This window comes from Haliotis cracherodii, unplaced genomic scaffold, assembly GCF_022045235.1.
Source record: "Haliotis cracherodii isolate W230 unplaced genomic scaffold, xgHalCrac1.p SCAF_2, whole genome shotgun sequence".
NCBI lineage: Eukaryota > Metazoa > Mollusca > Gastropoda > Lepetellida > Haliotidae > Haliotis > Haliotis cracherodii.
Genome location: NW_027266275.1, coordinates 61,203,187 through 61,223,220, shown reverse-complemented (window position 1 = coordinate 61,223,220; position 20,034 = coordinate 61,203,187). Strand labels below are relative to the sequence as shown.

At 41.6% G+C, this 20,034-nt stretch overlaps 1 protein-coding gene across 1 annotated transcript in view; it reads left to right on the top strand.

Annotated features, from left to right (window-relative positions):
- Nucleotides 1–9,349: 9,349 nt before the first annotated feature.
- The window catches only part of LOC139469361 (synaptotagmin-17-like), a 39,247-nt gene continuing 28,562 nt past the window's right edge, over nt 9,350–20,034 (top strand). Inside the window, exon 1 of the mRNA XM_071251513.1 lies at nt 9,350–9,414. The gene's annotated coding sequence lies outside the window, so the exon portion shown is untranslated. The remainder of the gene's footprint in view (nt 9,415–20,034) is intronic.

The window sequence follows — 20,034 nt, the reverse complement described above, 5'->3', positions numbered from 1 at the left end:
GTGCAGCAAATAATGAAATGTTCAAACATGTTTTTGATGAAGAAATCGCCCGTTAAAAAACATTCTATTCTTACTTCAAAGACTGATACAATCTAGAGAGAAATACGTATCCCCTTTTGTTGTGTTCGTTGTGACTAAATGTCTGTAGGCTTGCAAATCCTAACGGAAATTTCACCCAGGTTAAAAACAGCAAAACCACAAAACACGCGGTACTTTATTTACCGTGATTGTAGGCATATTAAATACATAGAGCAGCACCATGTCGTTGAAACCGGTTTGTGTATATGTTTATTTGTAGTGGCCTGTAATTAATCGAGTCTGGACCACACAAAGCAGTGATTCATATTACGAGCCACATCCCTCGCTGTCTGGTGCAATGGCACGCAATCAATGGCACATGGACAGCATGGTCTCCTGATTCATCTGGTAGCCTCGTAAAGATAGGCACAAGGAGCAGTTTGGGATCTATTCTGACCCAGATTCCACACGGGGTAGCCACATGTAATAGTTTTACTTAGACCATTTAATATGGGTTGAGCTGGGGTGTCATGTTGTTTTCTTCACTTTTAGGGCTGAGGTGTGTTTTCTTCATAAAAGAGTGCTGGAAATGTTTCAAGTCACGTTTTAAATTCTACCTATGAAAGGAATGTTAAACTTTTTCACTATTCACTAAAACGTGATAACTGTACAGACGAAAGTGTTTTTTTTAAAACAATACTTGGACGCACGCGCACACACACCATCTATAACGACCCGCGCCCTGACTGTCAGTTCAACTAGTCTCAGTCTCACTCCCCAATCTCAGTCTCTCCCTCATCACATCAAGAGTGATGTATCACTTCTCCCGGTGAGAGCAGGTGGGAGTCGAGGTCAGGCATGACATTTTGAAGGGGTACATCATCGTACCCGTGAAGATCCGGGGTAGAATAGGTCTTCAGCAACCCATGCTTGCCGTAAAAGGCGACTATGCTTGTCGTAAGAGGCAACTAACGGGATCGGGTGGCCAGGCTCGCTGACTTGGTTGACGCATGTCATCGTATCCCAATTGCGTGGATCGATGGTCATGATGTCAATTACTGGATTGTCCGTTCCAGATTTGATTATTTTTACAGACCGCCGTCATATAGCTGGACTATTGCTGAGTGCGGCGTTAAACAACAAACAAACACCATCGTACCTCAGCACTGCGTATGACATATGTACACATCACCTATGTGCTATATCGTATTCCGTTCACAGCGATTCACGTGGCAATGTGTGTGTTTTATAACCACCAGTACTTGTAAATGTGAATTGCATGTTAACGATCGAATAAAAATGACTTAGTAACCTTTAAAAAAACAAAAAACCTTTGCACTTAATGTTCCAGCGATTCGTCATTGTCTGAATTCTCAAAAAAAATAATTGTATCTGCCTGCGAGTCGACCAATAGCAGGCTGACGACATATGCCTCGCGGCGATTACTCGGGTAACAATGCCCGATGCAGTATTATATCTCGGTCGAACTTCCTTCTCTGCAATTCAGCTTCTGGTTACGTTACACAACAGACAGTTCATTTCGTTTACAACATCAACAATGTATATTTATAAATCAGAACTACAATTCAGTACGTCTGTACAACCTACTGCTGGTTCTCTTAGAAACTATTGATGGACATGTATTAAACTTGGAGTGGGCTTTCAGAATGGAGTGTACGATGGGGTAGCCTAGTGGTTAAACATACTTTAACATAGGCTTGCAATAGCCGTAGCGCTAAGATTGCTTTGTGCAAGTGGGCCCTTGGTTCCGTTATACAAAGCGATCTTAGCGCTAAGATGATCGTAACTCCCATACTTTAACATAGGCTTAAAATAGTCGTAGCGCTAAGACAGTTTTGTGCAAGTGGGCCCTGGGTACCATTGTACAAAGCGAGCTTAGCTCTTAGGTGATCCTAAATCTCACACCTTAACACAGACTTACGACAGTCGTAGAGCTAACGTTGTTTTGTACAACGTCACCCAGATTCCTAATTTGTTGTGAGTGGAAGAAAATATCTTCGGCGCCTGCTTTCAGGGAAAACAGTGTGTGTTTAGAAGCACTGAAAACATTTTCTGTCCTAAAAAGCCTCACGAAGGCTGAAACCGCGCTGTAAAACATGTGTTCAGAACATAAACGCATACAAGACTTGTTCAGGAATGTGCTTAAATCATAAACGGAATACAGATTTCTATCTAAGGACATGAAATGAATTACTGTGATGGTGGGGAGTAACACGTTCAGCTGTTAAAGACAATCCTCAACATGTCCAGACAAAACTATGGGTCAAGGAACGCAGTTAGGTATTTTGTTTTGGATTTAAACACATTTTATAAAGCGTTCATTATAAGATTAACACTGGGCCTAACGAAGGTAGAATCCTTTGCTCATTATAAGGTTCACACTCAGACTGGGATATCTTTGGCCATGACGAGATCCGGATAGAGCTTTAGGGTTCAAGCTAACAAGCCTCAAAGGCACTGCCATATTTATTCAGGCGAACAAATTGATCAAACATTGGTACCTACATGTACTCCTGAAAAAAAAAAACTGCTCCTGATTATTTTGGAAAATATAATTTGTCCTCCGGTTTCCCCCTAATAAAGCAGTTCGTTCACTTGTGTTTCGAGTCGATTCCCAAATTGAAACAATATGTTAACCCAGAAATCTGTACGTAAAAGAACTTAGTGTGAAACCAACAAATGGTATACAATCAACAAATGTATTACAAAATTCACTTGATTTACAAATCAATACAAATTACTGCACATCAATCACAATACCAGTACACAATAATGAGTGAGTGAGTTGGGTTTAACGCCGCTTTTAACAGTATTCCAGTTATACCACGGCGTGTCAGCAGCTTAATGTTGGAAGAAAGCCCGAAGTGATGCAGGTCTGAGACGTTTACCACTTCAGTGAAACCCACGAGCACGGGTATGGTGCTGACAAACCTAGAAACATAATCGGGGCGAACCGGGATTCGAACCCACACTCATAGGTTTCTGGCGTGTCCAGGGGACGCAACTCTGCAGAGACAATTGCGGCGCCTTAGACGACTGGGCCACCCGTGGCCCCGCCTCAGCAGACCAAATACACTTGCAATGAACTACTCAAACAATGTACTACATTGACTAGTTCACTTTGTTATGGCCCATAGTTGAATGTTTAAAGATAAAATCACCAATAAATATTTAGCACAGTTGAACCTTTGTCTGCGAACCATTTTCATCGGTAAACACGCATATCAACAAGTTAAAACATAGCTGATTTCGAGTGTCCCGCTTTTCTCTTGCAGTGAGAGTGAGTGAGTGAGTTGCTTTTTAACCGCTATGAACATTATTTCAGTTTGATCACGTCTTGTCAATTTACTGTTGGGGCAACATGGTGAAAATAGGATTGGAACCCACAATCATAGAATCCTGGGACGCCCAAGGGACGCAATCTCACACAAAGCTGAGGCATATGGTTAAATCAATTACTCTGTTGGTCGTGGGTTTGAATCCCAGATCCTACCCCGTTATCCTTACTCTTCCAGCATCATAAACTGCCGGACAAAAGAAAATATACACCCCTGTTTGATGGTGGTTAAAATGAAACTAAGAAGAAATGGTTATTCAATTGTGATGTATTTGAAATGTGTATCACAGTACCAAGTGTTTTAGTTTAGTTTTCAGCCTAATAACGTTTGAATACTTTTTGTACTTTTCAAATGCAATTATCAAGTGCGTTCTTTTAGCCCGACCGTAGCCCGATCCGGCTTACGTATAAGTAAGCTAACTCACTTTCTAGTATAGGTCACCTGACTTCTGCACCTTAAAGTGAGTGAGTATGGTTTTGCGCCTGTTTTAGCAATATTCCAGCAATATCACGGTTGGGGACACCAGAAATGGGCTTTACACATTGTACCCATTTCGGGAATCGAACCCGGGTCTTCGGCGCTAGGCTACCCCCCTCTGCACCTTAAAAGTTCGCATATATACGTAATAGTTTCATTATAAAACGACTTACAGTACATAGCTAACATAAGTCCCAGCAGCATGCTACGCACAATGTGTTCCGTAACGAGCGCTGTGTATAATTCGCTGTTGGGAGCGGTGCCTTGGAGCTGTTGCTGATGTGAGTGAGCATCACAGTACATCATTATTGATCGGTGGAATCAGTAGAGTCTACTGTCGTAAGAAGTACACGAAGCACACACATATGTGACAGCGTCATGCCGGGAAGCTCCGGTTCAAAGTACACACGCGTTCTCTGCACTCGAGGCAGCTTGGCTGAAGGACAATTAAACTGATGCTTTGAAAAAGAAGATTAAACTGTCTCGACCTGTCAAGTTGGCTTTTAAAGGACATGTCTAACCTCTGCAGTTCATTCAAGAGTCGCGATCGCAACTTCGAAGAGATTATTTTGCATGGGTGTTTATGTATGTTTGCAGAAATTACGGAAAGAAATCACATACGGATCTGTCAATATTTGTTTAAATGCAACGTGTATTATTCATTGGATGAATTTTAAGAAGCAGAGTTTTGAAAGTGATTGTGTTGTACCTATGCTTTCATGTAGCACATGGACGTCGTAAGAATGAAATAAACAAGACAAGAAACCCATTCACTCCCTCACTCATGTGGATATACTTGTATTAGTTTTGACATAGAATATGCTTGCATTCGTCTAACACTTGCTATATTTGTATTGGTCTTCCACTTGATATACTTGTCTTGATCTAACACTTGATATTCTTGTATTGGTCTAACACTTGATATACATGTCTTTGTCTAACACTTGATATACTTGTATTGGTCTACCACTTGATATACTTGTCTTGATCTACCACTTGATATACTTGTCTTGATCTACCACTTGATATACTTGTATTGGTCTACCACTTGATATACTTGTATTGGTCTACCACTTGATATACTTGTATTGGTCTCACAAATGATATTCTTGTATTGGTATAAAACTTGACATTCTTGTATTGGTCTAACACATGTTATTCTTGTACTGGTCTAACACTTGATATTCTTGCATTGGTCTCACACATGATATTCCTGTATTGGTATGAGACAGGACATACTGTATTGGGTTTGACACGGATATACATGTTTTCATTTGACACGGGATATACTTGCATTGGTTTGACAGGATCTACTTGTACTGGATTAGGCAGGGAATGTTTGTATTGGTTCAGACAGGGTATTCTGTATTGGTTTGAGACAGGGTATACTTGTATTGGCTTGAGACATGGTATGTTTGTATTCGTTTGAGACAGGGTTTGCTTGTATTGGTTTGAGACAGGGTATTCTGTATTGGTTTGAGACAGGGTATACTTGTATTGGCTTGAGACATGGTATGTTTGTATTCGTTTGAGACAGGGTTTGCTTGTATTGGTTTGAGACAGGGTATGTTTGTATTAGTTTGATACAGGGTTTGCTTGTATTGGTTTGATTCAGGGTATGCTTGTATTGGTTTGGGACAGGGTATGCTTGCATTGGTTTGAGACAGGGTATGCTTGTATTGGTTCTGACAGGGTATGCTTGTATTGGTTTGAGACAGGGTATGCTTGTATTGGTTCGAGAGAGGGTATGTTTGTATTGGTTCGAGACAGGGTATGCTTGTATTGGTTTGAGACAGGGTATGTTTGTATTCGTTTGAGACAGGGTATGCTTGTATTGGTTTCACACATGACATGTTTCCATTGGCTCGATACAGGGTATACGACTAGTCACGTAGACGTTCCGATTGGACGACACATTGTCTGACTGAACTTCTTACAGAATACTACAATACTATTAGAATGACCCTTGTGGGGATAACAGATAAAGATTTTGCTCGATAACGCGACTGATCACATCGCCTACAAATAGCATGTGCTACTGTTTCCTACACCATACAGGGAGCCAGAATATAAGGACGATTTCCGTTCCAATTAGGGTTATTCCTCTTTTGATGCATTTATCATCTGCTTTTTATCTTTGTGTTCCGTAATTAATCAACCTATAATAAAAATAATATATCAAACTATTATCGCCACGAAGTAATATAATTCAGATAAAATAAAGCAACAAAACCCTTTCCATATCCATTAGAAATCGATTGTACGATTCTGACATCATCATGTCCATGTGTTTATGAATCACTATCAAACAGTAATAATACCAGGTGTTCGCGAAAAAGTGAGCATATCCTGCCCAACCGGTGGCACACGTCACAAACACATGCAAAGGCAAGTCAAGTGTTCACCTAAAAAACACAGAACATATGGTACAAGTAAAGATAGGGAATTGCACTGGACCTCATTTTTGTCAAGCAATGATGAGGTGAAGGCTGAGGCTGCTGATGACATATTGGCAAATGTCAAGCATCCTTACCCTTTACCTATTCATTGCTTTTATCAGAATTTTATTACTTCGTGAAGATTATACAGTTGTTATATTTATTTGCAGCATAACTGATTGATTATTTTCGTCATGTATCTTATTCAAATAGCACTGAATAGCTAGACAGGTAGAAAAGATGTATTAATGTAGTTGGATACGACAGTCAGCATATCTAACTTTGGTTGGTTGGTTGGTTTGTTGTTTAACGCCGCACTCAGCAATATCCCAGCTATATGGCGGCGGTCTGTAAATAATCGAGTCTGGACCGGACAATCCAGTGATTAATATCATGAGCATCGATCCACGCAATTGGGATCGATAGAATGCATCAACCAAGTCAGCGAGCCTGACCACCCGATCCCATTAGTCGCCTTTTACGACAAGCATAGTCGCCTTTTACGGCAAGCATGGGTTGCTGAATACCTATTCTACCCCGGATCTTCACGGGTAGCATATCTGCTAAACTAAACTGTCGGGTCAAAGAAAGGATACGCTCATGTTTGATGGTGGCTGAAAGTGAAACAAACAAAAATAGGTTATTATTGGATCGTAGGACACACCAGGGACGCAATCTCAAACAGTTTAATCACATCTTGTCAATTAACTGTTGGGGCAACAAGGAGAAAATAGGATTCGAACCAACAATCATAGAATCCTGGGACGCCCAAGGGACGCAATCTCACACAAAGCCGACGCATATGGTTAAATCAATTACTCTGTTGGTCGTGGGTTTGAATCCCAGATCCTACCCCGTTATCCTTACTCTTCCAGCATCATAAACTGCCGGACAAAAGAAAATATACACCCCTGTTTGATGGTGGTTAAAATGAAACTGAGAAGAAATGGTTATTCAATTGTGATGTATTTGAAATGTGTATCACAGTTGTGTTTTGTACCCCAAGTGTTTTAGTTTAGTTTTCAGTCTAATAACGTTTGAATACTTTTTGTACTTTTCAAATGCAATTATCAAGTGTGTTTTTTTTTGCCCAAACCTTTACTTCGCTTACGTATAAATAAACTAACTCACTTCCTAGTATAGGTCACCTGACTTCTGCACCTTAAAGTGAGTATGGTTTTATGCAATATCACGGTTGGGGACACCAGAAATGGGCTTTACACATTGTACCCATTTCGGGAATCGAACCCGGGTCTTGGGCGCTAGGCTACCCCCCTCTGCACCTTAAAAGTTCGCATATATACGTAATAGTTTCACTATAACTCGACTTACAGTACATATCTGATATAAGTCTCAGCAGCATGCTACGCACAATGTGTTCCGTAACGTATACATCCATGTTTGATGGTGGCTAAATATGTAGCAAACAAAAAAGGGTTATTTGATGGTGATGTATTTCATACGGGTATCTTATTTGCGTTTTGGACCTTACATTTGTGGTGTTTCGGTGACTGTTTTCAGCCTAGTAATGATTTGATAACTTTTGGCAATTTTTGGTCAAATCCAATTTTCAAGTGTATAATTTCTTTTAACCGGCATTTTATGTCACATCGGCTTGTAAATAATGGAATATGTGGCGTGTTAAACCGGTGATTGACAGCATGAACAACGATACACACCGCCAGGTTAGATGATTGAGTGAGCAACATTCCACCAATATCACGGCGGGGGACACCAGAAATGGGCTTCACACAATGTACCCATGCGGGGAATCGAACCCAGGTCTTCGGCTGTACGAGCTAACGCTTCAACCACTAGGCTTCCCCACGCCCCTCGGGGTTAGATGAAGAAAAGTGGCCATATATACTATAACAACCCGATCCTATTCTCTTCGACTCATGCGACTTACTCTCCCCTTTCTGTTTCAAGATATGGTGAAAATAACATTGGGGACTCCGGAAAAGAATAGTTGGTCATAATTCCATGTTTGTCAAAGAGAGACTAAATGGGATTGGGTGATCAGGCCCGGCTTGGGTCGTTGCTCATGTTATCAACCACTTGGTTGCCTGGGTCAGACTCGCATGATGGAGCCTGGCCATGGCTACGTTGGTGACTCCCATATGAATCTCGCTGGTCTGCCTGTCCTAGAACAAATGAACCCATCCTTTTAATGATTGATGAATTAAGGGCCATGCTAGGTCAAGTGTTGTTTACGAAAAGTGATAAATGATAAACAAGCCATGTTTAAAAACCTGACAAACAGGTGAAAATGATTAACACTGCTTTTCACCTCAAAGGTAATTTATATGACATCGAAAACAACGCTTGCACATACTGACACTGTACGAATGTCTGATATTTATCTTCTATTTCTATTGCCTTATGGCATGCGTCTAAAAGATAAATTGAATAATATTGTTTTTCCTTTTTGAACGTTACGTATTCTGTTTGAAACCAGACATGCTTCTACGATTAAAGTTGTTTTGCATCCATGAAAGGTCGTTTTACAATGTAAATACTGACACGACCTTGTCATAAAAAATAACATGTTTACATATGTGTATCAAGTGAAAACAAAATGTGTCAAACAAGCATTCGATTTTTGACATAAACAATGTGTCATATTATATGACTTCAAGAAATATTTTTAAACATTTTTTCGTAAAATGTAATCACTGTTTTCCAGCTTATCTATTGATCAATACAAGTATGTATGATCTGTTTTCAAGCTGTGCCCGTGTAATTAATTTACTTACCAATGACATTTTGCAGTGCTCGAAGGTTGTCAATATCACGTAATAAGCGAACCCCTCGTTATACAGCACATCGTGTAGAGAGGACGACAGTGGACAGATACGGCCACATATTATTGATCATAGTTGTAGTCACCTTCAGTCTAGTCAACGGTATTCTGTCGCTCTAAGAAAACACCATTTGACTATCAAAGGAAATGAATGCTTAAGGCAAGAACCAATCAGAATCGATTTGGGATTGTGTTGCCCGGCAACCGATCTCTATTTCAATCAAGTCTCCCCGTGGGTCAATCATTCGAGAGGACATCCTGTTGCTGATCAGGTCGTTTCGCGTGGTCACTTGTCAACAGATAGGAATATACAAAGCAGGTAGGCGACGTCTTGTTTATTTAATGCTATTGGCATCGTGCAGCACGCGACAGGGGAAGTGATATTGACATACATCGATGCAATTGACATGCAATATGCAACGGTATTTTTTGTGTGCATTTAACACCGTCGCTGTGTATAATGATATGTCGCTATTTAAAAGCTGTTTCATATCGTTATGTTTATATTCCGTGCTTTCTCTGTGTTACCAGTGCTTGTTCGTCGTGCTACCTGCAGAGATAAGATTGTGGGTGACAGCTGTCACATCGTGTTTTGAAATTGACATTGAAAAGAACGGGCTAATTAACCTAGTGCGTATATGGCTCCAGATGGGACCGTTAAACACGAAAAGCCTGCTGAATTTTTGTACATAACGCACATGCAGTGAAAGTAAGTGCTGATAATATTAAATTTTTATGTTCAACAATTTGTTTATTCAGCGTGTATTGTTTACTACGCGTGACAGCAAAAGGTCACCATAGGTCAATGCAGACGTTGGTATGTACGTCACATATCAAATGTATTTTGTCCACTGTCTATACCTTGTGTGGTACGTTGTGATGCTTGATACAAATTATCCATCTGTGTATGGGAATAGGTATTCCATACCGCGTGCACCTGTGCTCCGACACCACTAGGTTGATTTACCTGTTAAAAGAAATGTGACTGTTTTGTTTTAATTTTGAACCAACTCATATGCGATGAAGATCATGTTGACCACGGATTTCATCTCTTTAATTCTTTAATGCGATGTCAGATACATGTCCTCTTGCATGTTCTTATCAATAAGTGTATATATACAAGGCACTAGCATCTGTACCTAACGCTAACGACACAAACACCTGTATCGAATGCTAACGGTGCTGGCATCTGTACCGCATGCTAACGGTGCTGGCATCTGTACCGCATGCTAACGGTGCCGGCATCTGTACCGCATGCTAACGGTGCCGGAATCTGTACCGCATGCTAACGGTGCCGGCATCTGTACCGCATGCTAACGGTTCTAGCACCTGTACCGCATGCTAACGGTGCTGGAATCTGTACCGCATGCTAACGGTGCTGGCATCTGTACCGCATGCTAACGGTGCTGGCATCTGTACCGCACGCTAACGGTGCTGGCATCCGTACCGAATGCTAACGGTGCTGGCATCAGGACTGCTTGCTAACGGTGCTGGCATCTGTACCGTATGCTAACGGTGCTGGCATCTGTACCGCATGCTAACGGTGCTGGCATCTGTACCGCATGCTAACGGCGCTGGCGTCTGTACCGCATGCTAACGGTGCTAGCACTTGTACCGCATGCTAAGTGTGCTGGCATCTGTACCGCATGCTAACGGTGCTACCACTTGTACCGCATGCTAACGGTGCTGGCATCTGTACCGCATGCTAAGGGTGCTGGCATCTGTAACGCATGCAAACGGTGCTGGCATCCGTACCGAATGCTAACGGTGCTGGCATCTGTACCGCATGCTAACGGTGCCGGCACTTGTACCGCATGTTAACGGTGCTAGCACTTGTACGGCATGCTAACTGTGCTGGCATCTGGAACCGCATGCTAACAGTACTTGCACCTGTACCTTGTGCGATATATCATCACTTACAGACACGTGCCTTGATTATGTTCGATACTGCCACGTGCCTTGTGTGTGTTCGATATATCAGGATGTACAGCTACGTGCCTTGTGTGTGTTCGATATATCAGCATGTACAGCCACGTGCCTTGTGTGTGTTCGATATATCAGCATGTACAGCCACGTGCCTTGTGTGTGTGTTCAATATCAGCATGTACAGCCACGTGCCTTGTGTGTGTTCGATATATCAGCATGTACAGCCACGTGCCTTGTGTGTGTTCGATATATCAGCACTTAAAGCCACGTGCCTTGTGTGTGTTTATATAACAGCACTTACAACCACGTGCCTCGTGGTTTCGATATATTAGCACTTACAGCCAAGTGCCTTGTGTGTGTTTATATAACAGCACTTACAACCACGTGCCTCGTGTGTTCGATATATTAGCACTTACAGCCACGTGCCTCGTGTGTTTATATAACAGCACTTACAACCACGTGCCTCGTGTGTTTGATATATTAGCACTTACGGCCACGTGCCTTGTGTATGTTCGATATAACAGCACTTACAACCACGTGCCGTGTGTGTTCGATATATCAGCACTTACAGCCACGTGCCTTGTGTGTGGTTTCGATATATCAGCACTTACAGCCACGTGCCTTGTGTGTGGTTTCGATATATCAGCACTTACAGCCACGTGCCTTGTGTATCTTCGATATAGCAGCACTTACAGCCACGTGCCTCGTGTGTTCGATATATCAGCACTTACAGCCACGTGCCTTGTGTGTGTTCGATATATTAGCACTTACAGCCACGTGCCTTGTGTGTGTTCGATATAACAGCACTTACAACTACGTGCCTCGTGTGTTCGATATATCAGCACTTATAGCCACGTGCCTTGTGTGTGTTTTCGTTTCTTAGCATGTATAGCCACGTGCCTTGATTATGTTCGATATATCAGCACCAACAGCCTCGTGTCTTCTATATGTTTGATATACCAGCACCAACAGCCACGTGACTTATGTATGTTCGACATATCAGCACCAATAGCCTCGTGACTTATGTATGTTCGACATATCAGCACCAATAGCTTCGTGCTTGTGTATGCTCGACATAACAGCACCAACAGCCACATGATTTATGTATGTTCGACACATCAGCACCAATAGCCTCGTGCTTGTGTATGCTCGACATAACAGCACCAACAGCCACATGACTTATGTATGTTCGACACATCAGCACCAATAATCTCGTGCTTATGTGTGTTCGATATAACATTACCAACAGCCACCTGCCTTATGTATGTTTGACATACTCGATACAGCAAGGCTAAGTAACAATTGTTATACCATTGAATTATGAATTCCTCAATCATATTGTAACATTATAACATTGTAATATTGTACAACTAAACCAGTCCACGTGACGACCATTTCGCGTATCGACGCTTTGCACCGTATAGGCGATAGTCTTCCAGTACAAACCTACGTATCATGGCGACAGAGAACAGCTAAGTGATGTAATCGTCTAGTATTGGACAGGGACGTTGGACCATGCTACAAAAGTAGGACCCATTTCACAAAGAATATTTAGCTGGTCCTTTGGGTATGAATTCTAGTTGAAGTTAACGCTCACCTGTTCGTGAATGGACAATACACTTATAGGCCAGAGCTGTTCAACATGCCATCTCCGAGCTACGATTGCCGTAAGTCTATGTTTAAGTATTGGAGTTACGATCGACCGAGCGCTAAGACCGCTTAGTGGAACGGGCCCCAGCGCACCATGATGGTTTACGAAACTTACACGTGAAACTTTAGGGTAAAATAAGTATCATAGCGTAACTATACCACCACGGGGTACTCTAACACATCACACACTGCCTTCAAGCATGGACCCAAACCGGGTCTCTAGGGTGACGAGGCGTCACTGTAACCACTTGACTACCCTACCGCTTCATTCACACTATCAACAACACCACGAAGCACTGTACTCACGTGATGTTTATATCGGAATATGGTAACAAGATTCTAACGCCACTGTAACAGTTTAACACAGAGAGCTTGCTTATAACATAGGCCATGATGACATAGAAACAATAGTCCTAGCTGTTTGGGATCTGTTTCAGCGGATAATCGAGACTGGGTATTCTCTGTCATTGACGTTTTATATTTAATCATTGCCCAGGTGTCAACAACCAAAAAATATGTTTTGTCACCTCGACTTACGAATACCCCTCTCTACTTATTCCATGCATTATTGACTCACCATTATATACGCCCTTGTTAAATGCTCTGAAATCTCACCAATAAATCATTTCAGTTTTAGCAGGGCCCCTTAAAATGAATATGGAGGTAGAGGATTCATTGTTTCGGTGCATATTGCTTCAACAACCGTACTGTCAACCGTCGGCTATTGTAAAGTAAACACAATGTTAAAATTCCATTAACCGAGAAGACCGGGGCATGATCAAGTCTTGAGGGACTGTTCTTGCATCCCTTCAAAATGTCATGCAGGCACGACCAGACTCCAACTCCTGCAGATCGCTCTCACCGGGAGAAATGTGTCATCACTCTCGGTGTGATTAATGAGGGCGAGACTGAGATTGGGAAGGGTGGCTGAGACTGGTTGATGACTGGAGACAAGGCTGAGAATTACGAGGCATGGTTACGCGGTGCTTGATTGTTGGCATTTCTACAACTGAAGGCGATTAACTAAAGACCGTTTCGACCTCCTGCAACGTTTGGCTTTTAATGTGGAACAGCCAGGGCGCAGGTCGTTGTGTGTGTTGTGCGTGTGTGTGTCAATAACAATTACAGTGTTTTGTGGAGGGGCATAAAAATGACACTTATTTTACTGTAAATTATAATAAAATCCATGTGATATTCATAAGTTCCTTTGTCCAAGCCTATATTGCTACCTTTCAGCATCTCCCTATGGTGATTGAGTGTCGGAAAGCTATCAGGCTGATGTCTTGTTTTTCACACAATATTGGTCCCAAAACCGTTCAAAGACATTCTTCTATTTTACATGCATGAAGGAAAAACAACACACGTTTGTATAGGGTAATAAATATAGAATACTAAACGAGCTCCCGTGTAATACCAATTTTATGAAACGAGTGAATAGTTGTGGTATCTGACGAGCGAAAGCGAGTCAGATACTACAACTATTCACGAGTTTCATAAAATTGGTTTTACACGAGAGCGAGTTTAGTATTTTATTTATTACTTGTCATTTATAATGTGTTTAGAATTATACTGTTGAGTGTAAATAGGCTGACACCTACACGATCCATGCATGGCATAATCCAATTGAGTTTAACAGAATAATACTTCAAACACGTCAAAAGTTGAAACGTATGAATTTAATATCATACAATGGTCCACCTTTAGATTTCAGGCGTTCGTCCCACAAAATTATCGTAGTGCTAAGGCTATCACAACTCTCATAATTTAACTTAGACTAACGACTGTCGTTGCGCTAGAGTACGATCGCCTTGTGGAACGGGGCCTTGCAGCTCAAAGTTTACAATGACGTCACAATACCCGATGACGTAATTTGTGGAATGTTGTTGTAAGATCCATCGGCAAAACAATACCATGTGACGTCAGCCTAGCAACAAGGTTGCTGGGGTCATCGAGCTCATCCCAGTGATCTATCATATCCACACACAATGTCGTTGAATACGCCAAGGGATGTTGAGAGCTTTCAATATTTGTTCGTGAAACGTGTTCCGAGAGTACATAAGCACGCGTTTTGGTATTACACAATGTGTAATAAAGCTGTATGTTTATTAAACGGGTGATCTCTTCACGGGCAAGTAATAAAGTACAGTAAGAACGTCAATCTATCCCGCGTGAACATTTTTTTTACCCGAAATGAAAACCGTTAGTTATTATTTATCATCACCATGTGTACATTTCGTGAATTATAAAAATATATATCTTTTGTTTGTCGTATGGATAACGGTTCACCACTCTTCCTACGTGCATCATACAGTGGATCTCGACAGGTGTTCGTCCAACGCTATATCAATACATATCACTCTATTTGAGAATAAAAGGTGTGATTGATCAAGCCACCGATACCAGGTAGTTTGCGAGGCAGTGGCAGTGGCAACAGCTGGTGCCGTTATCGGTCGTCGCACATGTCAGATCCGTGGTTTTAACAGTACAAATCTACATGATTGGAAATGTCAAGGGCGCTGCTGTTTATTAAAAGTATATATATTTTTTTGTCAATTCAGCATTTTATATATTTAGGTTATACAGGCTGTATACTTATTGGTTTTCCAATTGTATAAATATTCAGTTAATTCCGATTTTAAGTTGTATATAATACACCCATGCTAATTCCACCCCCCCACCCCCCTCTAAATATAATGCTTGTTAGTAAAGGGGTAATTATAATTAGTATGAGTATATATATGTATGATTATTGTTATTAAACATTTGTATTACCCTGAAAGGAAATGCATTGTTACCACGCATCGTCCCTGTTTTTGTATGCGTTGTCATTTGCTTTCAAGTTGTTTTCTTCTGTTTGTTTGTTTGTTGTTTACGCTGCACTAAACAACAACCCAGCTATATGACCGTGGCCTTTAAATGATGGAGTCGATATCATGAGCAACGACCCACGCTGTTGGGGGCCGATGGCACCGAGTCAACGCGCCTGACCACTCGTTTAATTAAATAGCTTCTAACGACAAGAATAGGTTGCTAGGGACCAATTCCAACCCGGAAACCCCATGGGTCGAGTGAATGTTATTTTACGCCACAAAAAGCAATATTTCAGCTAGTTCATTGCGGACTAAATAATCGAGATTTTTTCAGACTAACCTCGTTGTCGGAGTACGATGCAGTTAAATAAACACGGTCTCACATTGTATCCATCCGATACCCATTCTTGTCGATTCCTCCGACAAGGTTGAGATACTGATTCTACCAAGGGGAGAAGTTGATGATGGCACCCGTGAAGATCCGGGTTAGAATTGGTCTTCAGCAACCCATGCTTGTCTATCCCCGTGAAGATCCGGGTTAGAATTGGTCTTCAACAACCCATGCTTGTCTATCCCCGTGAAGATCCGGGTTAAAATTGGTCTTCAACAACCCATGCTTGTCTATCCCCGTGAAGATCCGGGTTAGAATTGGTCTTCAGTAACCCATGCTTGTCTATCCCCGTGAAGACCCGAGTTTGAATTGGTCTTCAACAACCCATGCTTGTCTATCCCCGTGAAGACCCGGGTTAGAATTGGTCTTCAACAACCCATGCTTGTATATCCCCGTGAAGATCCGGGTTAGAATTGGTCTTTAGCAACCCATGCTTGTCTATCCCCGTGAAGATCCGGGTTAGAATTGGTCTTCAACAACCCATGCTTGTCTATCCCCGTGAAGACCCGAGTTAGAATTGATCTTCAATAACCCATGCTTGTCTATCCCCGTGAAGATCCGGGTTAGAATTGGTCTTTAGCAACCCATGCTTGTCTATCCCCGTGAAGACCCGAGTTAGAATTGGTCTTCAAACAACCCATGCTTGTCTATCCGCGTGAAGACCCGAGTTAGAATTGTTCTTTAGCAACCCATGCTTGTCTACCCCCGTGAAGATCCGGGGTAGAATTGGTCTTCAGTAATCAATGCTTGCCGTAAAAGGCGACTATGTTTGTCGTGAGAGGCGACTAACGGAATCGGGTGGTCAGGTTCGCTGTCTTGGTTAATGCATGTCATCGTATCCCAATTGCGTAGATCAATGCCCTTGATGTCAATCACTGGAGTGTCTGGCCCAGACTATCTTGCCGAGCCAAGGGCGTTAACTGACTACAAAACTCCAGGATCCATCCTTGCCGAATTAGGGTGGAATTCCAGAGTATTCTATGCATAGTTCAACCAGAATCGCGTAACGAACTACACATGCGGTTCGGAAACAACATGGATTTCAAAGTCCAGAATTCGGTCGACTGTGTGTTTTGCAAAGAATGTGTACCGTCAACTGATTGTCGACAGATATTTTGCAAATCGTTTCATGATTTCAATCAAGGTGCTCAAGTGATTTGATGCACTTCGCGGGGTCAACTCATTTTATTAGAATATAGATCTTGATTATTGATCAGATCGTCTTGACTGGGCGCCGCCATTGTGTTTGAAGCAAATGCAAGTGATATGATATCTGATTGGTCGACAAGAAAGACATAGAAAGTACATAACTCGTGATAGCCACTGGTGGTCCTACGATCGTGTCCAGAAATTCCAGCCCAGTTCGGCAAGGTTGGAAACTGGACTTTTATAGTCAGTTAACACCCTTGCTTCAGGAAGATGGGTCCAGATTCTGGCTTGATTAAATGTTCATGTCACGATAATACCGATGATCGATTATCCTTACTGATACTACTTGACGAAAACACAACAACAGACATGTCCTCACAGTATAATATTTATATACTAGATTTATACATACAGCGCGTAGGAACCTTTACGAAACGATTACAAGTAATCCAGACTTTCTAAAACAGAAAAGAATATGCGAAAATGGATTCTTAATGTATAATCCGTCACACCTTGACGGTAGGTTAAATACCCATACGACCCGTGAAGATCCGGAGAAGAATCTGTCTTCAGCAATCCATGCTTGCCTTAAAAGGCGATTGGGCTTGTCGTAAGAGGCGACTAACAGGATCGGGTGGTCAGGCTCGCTGACTTGGTTGATACGTGTCATCGTATCGCAATTGCGTGGATCGATGCTCATGATATCAATAACTGGATTGTCTTGTCCAGACTCGATTATTTACAGCCGTCATATAGCTGTAATATTGCTTAGTGCGGCGTTAAACAGCAAACAAACAAACAAAACATACCCATACGGCATACACGTAAACCACTAACTGCGATTATTCAAATGTCAGTCGGAGTGATCGCGTTACTAAACGTTAATATCATTTGCCATTCATACCTGACAGCAGATTATTTTTCCAGCTTAGTTTGTAATTCGATCTGAACATTCCTATCGATTTTTGGAAAGTTCATACATCCATATTGTATGGTGTTAAAAAATCGCTCACACAGCCACACAACCCACACAGTAGATCAAGGAGCCTTTTGCAAAACTTCAGTTGGTGTGCATTTCATTCATGACATAGTCAAGACTTAAAAGGTGATATATGAAGAATGTGCCTGTCACTCGTGTCAGCAGGTAAAATACGCCATTTCTCTATATCATGTTCCTATCTAGTTGTCTATTATTCGGTACGTTCATCTTTTTGTCACCTATTAAAGTCGTGTGTGTTTCTTGCCACCTGAGTCCTTGTTTATGAAGGAAAATGCCCTCTCTGTATTTGTCGAGGATATTCAAGAAGGGTGAGATGAGGTCAGGTGAAATGGGGTTTAACATCGCGCCCAAGATTATTGCACTTATATAGCCGAGTGCATGCACGTACGTGTGTGTGTGTGTGTGTGTGTGGCTGCTTGTACTAGTCCGGACTTGCTGATTTATAGTGCTAGCCCACTGAGATACCGCATCTTAACATGAATACCCCACTCAGACACAGTATACTGACTCCGAGCCGACCAGTCCTTGTTTTAGCCCTTTAATTTCGAGCGCCAGAGTGGGTAACAACAAGTACCATCTTTTAACGTCTTTTGGTATAACGCGGCCGGGGATCGAACCCCGGACCTTCCGCTCTCCGGGCGGACGCTCTACCACTAGACCACGGCGGCGGTCTATTCAAGAAGGGAAACATATCTGTCGTTTTTTTGTTCGACTTGTAATTTCTCTACTTTTATGCCCTCAACAACTATTGAGGTTAAGATTCATAATGTGAATAATGTCGTGTTGTAAACAAAATCTTAATGGATAACTGACAAACTTTTTTTGTCCAAGTTTTTGCATTTTTTCAAATGTTTGCATTATTGTTTTTCTTCTGTGTCATAATCTTTCTGTAATATGTTTCGCGTTGTGATAGACGACATCTCAGTTGCCATGGTGATGACTTTCCGATAATTTCCCCCGAATCGATCGCTAGCTTGGACGTGACAATAATCAATACCAATTATGAGCCCGGGGCTGTTGTAATTGGACTGTCTTGTAAACAGACAAGGGAAATGTCAACCGAGCAGGCTGGTATTTATTTCATGAAATAGACATATGTCTTCTTTTGTAGATTTCACTACCTGTTGCCCGAGACTGCGTAGAAGCCCTTGTAGGATCTTGCAATAGACGAGTCATTCAATATGGATTTCAATTTAAGGAATAAAATACAAAATAGCAAGACGTCGGAATTAAATGTACCTTTATGATATCTGTGTAAAGGCGACAGTATGTGATCTTTCGCATTGTAGCTTACCTTTAAATCTATGGATAAGTTTTTGAAAAAGTCTCTAACGAGACAACAAAATGTTTTACGTGTTTGTTATGCATACACATAATTAAATATATTTCATGTATGGTTTGATTCAGGTTGGAGATGTTTGCAAGAGAAATATGTTTAGGTCCAAGATGTTGTGTCAGTATCTTTCAAACTGATGATCTATTGCAACTGTTTATCAGCATCCTTTGAATAAATTGAGTCAGTGAATATGGTTTCATGGCGCTTTTAGCAATATTCTAGCAATATTATGGCGGGTGGACATATTAAATGGGCTCCACACATTGTACCCATTTCGGGAATCGAACCCGGGTCTTCGGCGTGACGGGCGAACGCTGAAACCACCAGGCTAAACCGACCGCCCCTTGAATATTTGATGAGCTTCATTTGAGTATACTATTTAGTTCTCCAGCTCCACTCTGTCCCTGACTTCTATCATGTGAAAACACGACACATCCCCTTTTGGTGTAAATATATTGAACTTAAAAGTGTATATTACTCCACTGAACCAAATTCATTAGTCAATCTAAATGATGTTCCCGAACGAGTATACAATTCCAAGTTCTCGATGGGAAAATTATATACAACCTAATATCTCCTCGGGGGCTTAGGTAAGGCAGTGTATTATGAATGTATGACTGCAGCTCCGTATATGGCTTAGTTGAAAATTAGTCATTTTAAGGGTTAGTAAGGAAGTA